This window comes from Rhamphochromis longiceps, linkage group LG16 (genome assembly GCF_057381845.1).
Source record: "Rhamphochromis longiceps isolate RC_006_pf linkage group LG16, R_longiceps_female_GT1.1, whole genome shotgun sequence".
Classification (NCBI taxonomy): Eukaryota; Metazoa; Chordata; class Actinopteri; order Cichliformes; family Cichlidae; genus Rhamphochromis; species Rhamphochromis longiceps.
Genome location: NC_140572.1, coordinates 15,838,159 through 15,848,195, shown reverse-complemented (window position 1 = coordinate 15,848,195; position 10,037 = coordinate 15,838,159). Strand labels below are relative to the sequence as shown.

At 42.5% G+C, this 10,037-nt stretch overlaps 1 long non-coding RNA gene and 1 other non-coding gene across 2 annotated transcripts; one reads left to right on the top strand and one right to left on the bottom strand.

Annotated features, from left to right (window-relative positions):
- Positions 1-224: 224 nt before the first annotated feature.
- On the bottom strand, positions 225-296 carry trnae-cuc (transfer RNA glutamic acid (anticodon CUC)). The gene has a single exon. It is a non-coding gene; the product is annotated as a tRNA-Glu (tRNA).
- An 8,482-nt stretch (positions 297-8,778) lies between these two features.
- On the top strand, positions 8,779-9,804 carry LOC146650828 (uncharacterized). The gene is made up of 3 exons (XR_014907960.1): positions 8,779-8,921; positions 9,007-9,118; positions 9,199-9,804. It is a non-coding gene; the product is annotated as an uncharacterized LOC146650828 (long non-coding RNA).
- The last annotated feature ends 233 nt before the right edge of the window (positions 9,805-10,037 follow it).

Below are 10,037 nucleotides of genomic sequence, written 5' to 3'. Positions count from 1 at the left end.
GGAATTTGTCCTGATGTCATTGTGCAAAAACCTGTGATACAGAAATGAAATATATCATATAATATAGGCATTGGTACAAAAACATTGATGTAATAACAAATGATGAAAATCCATGCTTAGTACTTATAGATGCTAGAATAGAAATTAAGAAAATATAAAAAATCTTTAAAAAATAAAAATAAAAAGACAGAGGGAAAAATTCTAACTGTTGGTAGAAAAGGATGTTCCCTGACCGGGAATCGAACCCGGGCCGCGGCGGTGAGAGCGCCGAATCCTAACCACTAGACCACCAGGGACCTGCGACAAATTCCGCAACCTCTACAATCAGAATTTAATACACCTGACCGCCAGATGGCGTTGTTGAGCTTGGTGGCAATCCAAACGCAGAAGTTTTTCCATGAACTTTAAAACTGTCAAAATATTCATCGTTTGATCCGCAGCAGTGGAGGAACAGCGGTGAACACCAGAACTGCCTGTTCAGCATTCAGCAGCACACAGGATCAACACCACAGAGACAAAAGAATTAAGCTAAAGAGTGAGTGCGGACTCGTAATCATCTGGTGGACGCAGATGTCTGAGCTTTATGAGGTGGTAATGTTGTGTTTAAACCTTTTTACTTCTCTACTCTAAATGCTACAGATTTAAAGGCTGCTACATTTTTTAGGTGGAAAGAGTGGAAGTAGAAAGAAGCCCTGCCCATTAAATAAAAGAAAGAACCTGTGGTTTTGCATTTAAAACCCAACTTTTCACATACCTGCTGATCTTCACTGCTCCTCATTGGTATCTAATTAATACACTCTACATTATACTCTCATCTGCCACTTTATTGGGTACACCCTTTCAACTGCTTGTTTTTTTGACTATCTAACTAGCCAATCACACGGCAGCAGCTCACGTGGTCAAGACTACCTGCTGAAGTTCAAGCCGAGCATCAACAGGCGAAAAACTATGATTTAAGTGACTTTGAATTTGGTTGTTGGTGTCAGACGGGCTGGTATGAATATTTCAGAAAATGCTGATCTACTGGGTTTTTCGTCACAACTATCTATGGGGTTAGAGACAATGGTATGACAAAGAGAAAATATCCAGAGGTCAGCGGTCAGAGGAGAATGGCCAGACTGCATTGACCTGTTAGGAATGTAACAGTAGCTAAGATAACGACTCATTGCAACCAAGGTATGCAGAAGTCAAACCTTGAAGCAGAAGACCACACTTGGTGCTTCTCTTATCAGCTAAGAACAGGCAACCGAGGCTACAATTCACGCAAGACCACAAACTGGACAAGAAAAGATTGTAAAAACGCTGCAAGTTTAATGTGCCTCGATTTCTGCAGTCACATTTGGATGGTATGGTCAGAGATTGGGATGAACAACATAAAAGTATGGATCTATTCTGCTCAGTAGGATGGTGGGGGGGATATTTTCTTGGCACACTTTGGGCCCTTCAGTAATAACTGATAATCATTTAAACCTCACAGCTTACCTGAGAATTGCTGCTGACCATTTCACCCCCTTTATGACCACAGTGTACCCATGTCAAAGCACAAATCAGCTCATACTTGTTTCCTGAACACGACGATAGCTTCACGGTACTCAAATGGCCTCCACAGTCACCACATCTCAATCCAGTCGAGCACCTCTGGGATGTGCTGGAACAGGAGATTGACATCAGGGAATCTCCCATAATGCTATGTGTGTGTGGACCCAAATCTCCAAGGGATGTTTCCAGCACCTTGCTGAGTCTATGCCATGAAGAAGGCAGCTAAGACAGTTCTGAAGGCAAAAGTAGGGAAAAGTAAGGTGTGCTTAATAAACTGTCCGTGACTGTAGTTGATCCTTGTAGCATGTTGTTTGCTAATGAAAATGAACTGCTTCCTCATAAAAAGCAAGGTTCAGGACATCCGAAACGGAGGGAGCGGCTGCGGGTACGAGGAGGAGGAGGTGACCTCTGACTTCTGACCTCCCAGTGGTGGAATAACCTTCGGCCTCTGTATGAAGGAAAATGCACACAGCTGCAGATGTGACAACAGAGCTCCATTCTGCTGTCCAACAACTAAACACTGCACTGCCTCGGCGTGCGTGTGTGTATATTAGCCTCTTCATCATTAATACAGTTAGCTTTGTCAGATCTGGGACAAAACAGAACAATAGAGCTAAAACCCCAATAACATACATAGACTCTTCTGTATATTCTACTGTTTGCTGTCCTGTTTCTCTCCAATTTAATCAGAAAATGTCCAGCAGTGGTTCTCCTCCTCCACTGCAGCTGCACAGTTATGCGTCCCTGTATACTGCTGCACACCAAGGAGGCTCCTATTGTCCTGTGGAGTTCATATCTGCTCACTCTGCGTATGGACGTTTGTGTGTATTTGTGCGTTGCTATACAATCAAACACATCCTCGGTCTCTCCCACAGTCTCCATGGGAACTACAGACAGGAAGTACAAATTTAAACTTTAATTAACTTTAAAACACACATGTGCATGCATACAAACACACACACATGGTTGTGATTCATATTTCAGGTCGGATGTCAGTGTTGCCACTGTTTCTTTGTAAATGCTCTGCAGTTTTGCAGAGGGTACTGAAATGTTTCTCAACCAGTAGATCAACAAATAATGAATAAAATATTAGAGGAATTTAGTGGAATCAGCTGCCCTTTAACTTAATAAAACTGGACGTGCACTACGACAGCGCAGACCTCTGCCAGTGTCAATATTCTGAATTTAATAATCCATTTCTCCCCCAAAAATAAACTAAACTGAACATTTTGGACTTCAAGGGTTAACATCAAATAACATATAACAATATTTCTTCTTAGAACTCTGTCACACATTGTTCTGTTTATGCTTGAGCTGTTGGTGGTCCCAATCACAGAAAAAACAGAAATCACAGCAGAAACATTGCCTGTATATAAAAGATGGAGGTAGTGACATTCACGTCACCCACTGGTTTGTGAAGCTCTGTTCTGAAGCCTCGTGGTTAGGATTTTGGAGCCAGAAGTGAGCATATTAAGATTTATGAACTAAGTTATAAACAAAACTGTGTATTTGAGGCCGATCACGTCACAGCGACGCAATGAAGGCTGTCCAAACTTGTAGACTCCTCCGAATGCAACTGACAAATGTGTCCTCCTTTTCCCCGAATTTGAAGGATGTGCCGGGTGTGTCCTTCGTGGCCCACCATATCCCAGAATTCATAGCGCGGACCAGCCAATTCCAGTTTTCAACAATGGCGGCCGCTACTAAGTTTTTAATATTACTCTTATTACTCTTTCTGGGTCACAAAATAGACTTTTAACATATTTTCAGGCGAGAATGTAGCTGTGTAAACTTCAAATATCTGCTTGGTTTATCAAGACATCGGATATTTGCAAAAGTGCTCCGATGTTGTCGGAGATGTCTGTTATCCACCAGCTCGATAGCTAGCCGGGAGCTCGAGGGTCACTAGAGCCGGCGAGAGCGGCAAACTCTCGGCACATCATTTTCAGATCACCGCGGTCTTTCGCTACTCAGGTTAAACGTAATATATAAATCACTTAGATAATCTAAAAATGTTATTGTTGGGCTTTTTTCAGTGTTTTATTTGTTCGTGAGTAAATCGGTTTGGCTGAGATTAAAGTTATTAGATTAGATAAAATAAAACTTTATTAATCCCCCGGGTGGGTTCCTCCTTGGTTTTCACACAGCTGAATAAACTTCAAACAGAAAACTGATTAAACAGAAGTATGAGACAGTCGAGAATTTACACCAGTGTCCTGTTATATTCTAGATAGCAAGGAGCAGACAGCTGAGTTTATTAAACTCCACCGAGACAGCGGTGACGCAAATCTGAAGGCTAGACCGTCCAATTTCACAGCCGTTTACTTTCGGCCTACCCGACCTTCTGAGGACCCGACCCACGTAGACCACGAAGGCCGGGTCCTCAGGAGGATGCAGCCAATAAATTTGAACACGACTGTAGTTCTCCAGAGACCTGCTAATGAATTCATCATTTGATTCAGGTGTGTTGACCCAGGGTGATATCTAAAACCTGCAGGACACCGGCCCTTGAGGCCTGGAGTTGCCCATCCCTGCTTTAGACTGACTTACTTTTGGACCCGGCCTCAAGTGGCCTTTAGAGGAACTGCAGTTTTTGGTACATAATTGAATTTCCCAGCCTGCAGGTTGCTGTTTGAATAGGGAAAAAAGCTTGTTTCCAATAGAGCAGAGTTGAGTTTGAAACCGCCCTGGAACATTTCCTGTTTGCTAGTAAATCTAGCTTTCTCGCTACTTTCCAGTTTCCTCTCTGCTTTCCTATCAAAGTAAAGGTCTAAATAAGGTTTTTCATATCTTTCTTCTTCATGGTGTCACATCAGGAGACATGCTGGTGGGTGGCGCGGTTGTCTGACATGGCTTTTAATGAGCGGCTGGTGTGAGTGAATTATAAAATAAATTCTGGCATCCATCCTTCTTCCAATAAAAATGGGTAGTTTCATCATTTCCCCTTGCTTCATCGTTCTAACCTCGTGAAACAGTTTCTGCTTTAATAAAGGTTTCCTTAAAAAAGTTCTTTTGATTCCCAGCTCTGACAGTCTGCACGGGGGTGGACAGGTTGCTGAACCCCAAATTTACCTGATGTAACATGACAATAGTCAAAACAAAAGTATGAATGTTTGTGAGAACTGATAGATGAGCTTTCAGGCTAAGTGTAGCTAAATAAACTAAAGGTCCACTGAAGCTGCCTTTAATGAAGTGAAACTCACAGTTTGGGACAGAGTGAAGTTCGAGGAATTCAGATAGTGATGCTGTCAGCATTCCACTGTGTGTGGGAACTCGTGCGCCCCAATGTCAGCCCCCATATTAGTAAAACTGTGTCTCTCTCTGTCTCTCTCATTCGCACAGTCTCTGTCTTTTTCTGGGTCTCTCGCCCCTGGACAGAACAGCTGCTTTGCTCCAGAGGCATTGTGGGTCTGGGTTGCTGTGGCGATGCCTCCAGTTATGGCAGATGTTCTATTTCCTTATGTCAATATCGCTACTGGCAACACCAAAGAAAATAATAACACAGTGGCCACGAAGCTAAAAAACAACAACACAATTTCATTAGGACAAACAGAGGATGTGTGTGTGTGGTGTGTGCCTTCCTCTCTGCTTGCTGCAGCATTTATACACGCTGACTTCACAAAGCTGTTTCAGAGTTTACCATGTGACGGCACTGACCTGACAGGAAGTGACCTCACTGCAGCTCCCGTCTCCGATTGGATTGGATTAATACTGAGGCTGTCCTCTTACAGGACATCCCATTCCCCCCATCCTGTCTCACTTCCTGTTTGTTTTGAGGGGGTTTAGCCGAGAAGACAAACAGCGTGATGGAGATTGTGCAAAGTGGTTACTATGGAGACTCTGTTCGCTCTCTCTCTCTCTCTCTCTCTCTCTGAGTGCAGCTGTCAGCTGGTTGAGAAGACTTCCTCCTTGTTTGGGAGAGATGAATGAACACTGGAGATATTGTCAAGAAAACAATCAAGTAAACATAACATTCAAAGGATAATTCTTGTTTATTTCAATTTACCTTATTTCCCATTAATGTGCCTGTCAATCATGACTGTGAGTTTAGCCAACTTTGCACTCTGGAGACACAGGAAAACAAAGAGTCAGACAAAATGGCACAAAACTAGCACAAGCTCCCTGCAGCACTGCAACAAACGTGAATTTTTCCATGGATGGAGAAAAGCCTGCAGACAAGTCAAGATGCTGTGTGTCATACACACATAGCATGCCTCTCTCCTCACACGACACACCAAGCACAACCTCCCGGTTTGGGAGTCTATTTAAACTGCAGAATTTTCCATCCCTTCCTCTGACATGTCAGTGCTTTTCCTGTCCTGCATCCCCGTCTGCTGTTTCAGCCCCTCCACCAACCCAGCACCCACCCATGGACCTCAAACTGTAACTAAATTGTGCTGCTGTGATATAACATTCTGGACAGGAGTCTTCTAAATGAAATCATTTTAAACACTTGTCTTTTGGACTGAAATGAGGGGTAAATAGAAACCTGCATATTCATCCGCAGACAATAAAGTGGAAAGAGCCACACGAGCTGTAATTAGAGATGATTATGACCAGTTATAGCTTCACTTTGAGAGATCCGTGTTTTTTAGTGTCAGAGCAGCAGGCCAGCAAATCCCCAGGGTAGGTGAACTAGAAAATAGTGTTCTACAAGTATATAATTATATTAGGGTGTATTATAGAAAAACTATACACTCACCAACCACTTTGTTGAATACACCTGTTTATCTCCTTGTTAGGGCAAATATCTAAGCAGCCAATCGCAGGACAGCAACTCAGTCCATTTACTCATGTACACATGATCAAGATGCTTCTCTCACACTTTGGCCTCTTACTACCTGTGCATTTGTTTTTATTTCCACAGCCTGAGTATTGTAGTTGCCCATGTCCTGTATGATCACAGTGTATCCATCTTGAACTCACAAAGCTCAAATCATCTAAAATTGGTTTCTTGATGTGAAAATTGTGCTCAAATAAGAGAATTCCATCAAGGATGTGCAGCTAACAAATCTGCAGCAACTGTGTGATGGACCAAAATCTTTAAGGAGTGTTTCCAGCACCTAGTTTAATGCAAGCCATGAAAACTTAAAACAATTTTGAAGTCAAAGGGGGATTCAACCCACTACTAGCAAGGAGTGAAGTATAAATACGGATTAAACAGGGTTGAAGCTCATTGATGACCGTCCACATGGACTCCGGTTTTTTGTCTCCGACCTGCCTCCTCTAGGCTGCTTCCCAGTCAGGTCCATTTAGTTTAAAGCAACATAAGCCCCGTGTTGAATGTTGAGTGTATACCAATCACATTGACGAATACTGATTCAGCACTCAACTTAAACCTGCCTCTTGTTTAATGTCTTGACACTGATTGATTATTTTTTTCTTCCTGTATGATAGGGGTTACATTTTTAAATTGTCACTCCACAGTTTGACATCTTGTATAATCTGCTGATTTACAAAAAAAAAACAACCCACATAGGACAAGATGTTAATTAACTGCCACGCTACGCAGCGTGCAGATTACAGTGTCAGTATGTAGAGTGGGGACGGGAACACGGTGCATTAAATTAACCTTCACTTTGACAAATTAGAGGGTCTCGTCACTGACTGGGACCCTCTTCTATTCCTTCAACCTACAGCTTTCTTGGGGTGGAAAATGATTATGTCAGCGTTAAAGGTATTAAAGACACTGCAGTGGGATGTTTTCACTGCAAAAACACTCTCACGTTAGCAGCTGTGTCGTCTCCCACAGACAGGTTTCCAACTGTTGATTCATTAACACGCTCCGCTGGAGATGGAGCGCTCTCTCTCTCTCCTGATGCGAAGCGTTGTGTTGGAGAACTGTTTGTCCTCTACGCTGTGGTCGTCGCGTACTGTCACACAGAGATGCGCACAGCTATACTTCATCAGGAAATCTGATCTAAGTCAGAGGAAGTGCCACGAGGCTTCTGGCCACATCACACAGCTCATCTTAGACCGTTTTTGCTTTGGCTATTTTTTTGCTTTTTAAGAGTCTAACTACTCTCCATATTTCCAAATCCACCACAGTGAGTTAGTAAATGAGTAAATGACCTGCGGCACGATACCGCTGTTGGCAGGGCAACATACAGTTTTTGTGCTTTTGATTTGAAGGTTTAGAGCTCAACAGCAAAACGTAGAGACTTATGTTTTTTTAATTTTAACCATCTATCTGTTCATGTTCCTGGCAGCCATCATGACTGCATGTCTAATAGCTTCATGTATCACTTAACCTGTCAAGCACACGCATTCCTCCTGCCATGCTTTGCTAGTACAATTAGATTCATTGTCCAGCACACAATTGATCATTTGTTTATTTACTGAACAGAGGCTGAACAGCAGGTTGGTTACTTTTAAGACTTTTACATTAGAGACAGAATCAGTCTGGTTATATCGTTTTTTTTCTGGTAGGTTTCAACTACTTCAAGGACTTGTAACCCTTAACTGAACACAAACTTCGGGTAATTCTGTGTCATGAAGCAATTCAAAAGTAAAACTATCAAAGGGAAACATCAGGGCCCTATTTCAGGAAGCCGGTTTAGTGGAAAAACTGAGTAAGTATACCCTGAGTTAACGAAAACTCTGGGTTTTCAGTTTCACAAAGCGAGTTCAGATGAAGCCTCAGTGAGTCACTATGACGACACACTCCGTGAAGCTAACCTGCCCCCTAGCAGGTTTACTACAACTAACCCTGACTGTCTCCGCCCCTTTGTCGGAAACCTGACAGTAGGAAGTGTCGGACATGGCGTGTCCCTTCCTTGAAGAGCCAGTAGATCGTGAAGCCCAAATTCTCCGCAGAGCTCTCCGCCGGGAGAGAGTGATCAGAGCGCGTTTGGACATTTTATCATTTCCTGATGATTTTCTGTGCGAACGTTACCGTTTCTCAGCACAATCTATAAGTTATTTGGATAACATCCTCAGGCCATATATTACGCATGTGACACATCGCGGACATGCTCTCAGTTCATTACATATTATTTGTATTGCACTTCGGTTTTTTGCAAACGGGAGCTTTCTGTATAATATTGGTGACGCTGAGCACGTTTCCAAGGCTACCGTCTGTCGGGCAGTCAGGAATGTTACAGTTGCACTGAAACGTCTCCTGTACTGGTTTGTGGTGTTCCCCGGTCATAGACCCACAAGATTTATCAAAGAGGGATGCCACAAAATTGCAGGTATCAGGATGAACAAAACTTAATATATGATGTGGTGATACTTGAACTACTACTTAAATATTACATTTATTTTCAGGGTTCCCAGGCGTGATTGGCTGTATAGATGGTACTCACATTCCAATCATTGCTCCTTCAGTAAATGAAGGAGACTATGTGAACAGGAAGTCTTTCCACAGCATTAATGTACAGGTACATAGTTCCCTGTAGCATTTCAAACTAACAAATTATTTCATTATAGTAATGGATGCTAATTTGTGTTCTCTGCACTGTGAAGATCATATGTGATGCTGCCAACATTATCACAAATGTGGAAGCCAAGTGGCCAGGCTCTGTCCATGACTCACAAATATTCCGTGAATGTACACTGAGCACAAAATTTGGACATGGTGAGTTGAAAATACTTTAAAATATATAAAGACCAATTGCTACAGGGACATTTGAACTGAAGTGTATCCTTCTGTCTTAGGAGAGTTCACTGGCTACTTGCTTGGTGATAGGGGGTATCCATGTTTACCCTATTTGCTTACCCCTTACCCTGACCCTGAACCGGGCCCACAGCAGCGATATAATCTGGCTAATTGCAGGACAAGAGCCAGAATTGAAATGACTATCGGAATGCTTAAGGCCCGGTTCCAGTGCCTGCAAAGACTCAGGGTCACCCCAGAAAGGGCATGTGACATTATTGTGGCATGTGTGATTCTTCACAACATTGCCACAATTAGAGGAGAACACTGTCCTTCTGAACCAAACATCAGCAGTGATCCAAACCATGAACATCCTGACCCTCCCACGGACATACAAGATGGAAGAGCAGTCAGAGACACCATATGTCACAATCATTTCTTTTGACCCATCACCTCAACATGTTGAAAGACGAATAAACAGATTTTCTGTTCAACTGGCTTTATTGGTCGCCTGTATTTCCTGTACACAAAGTATTAAAAGATGTAAACCTCATAAAGTGTCTCTGTTGCTTCCTCCTCTGTAACAGCTGTCAATGTTTCTTCATTATTTTCCTGTAGTAAAGAAATAAACAACATTGCTGTTCTACTGTAAACTCATATAATCTGTGGAGTATTAAGAGTACTCACAACTGCATGTTGGTCTGGCTCAACAGGAGGCTGCACCAGATGCAGTACACCACCACCATCAACTGATAGAATATGAGGTTTACACAGGTCACTTATAACTTACAAGGGACCAAATGGCAATTAACAAACATATAGCACTCAGCTTACACTTCATTGTCATTATGCTCTCAAAGACAACCAAGACTGAGGGAAGGCAAAATCAGTTGGAAAATTA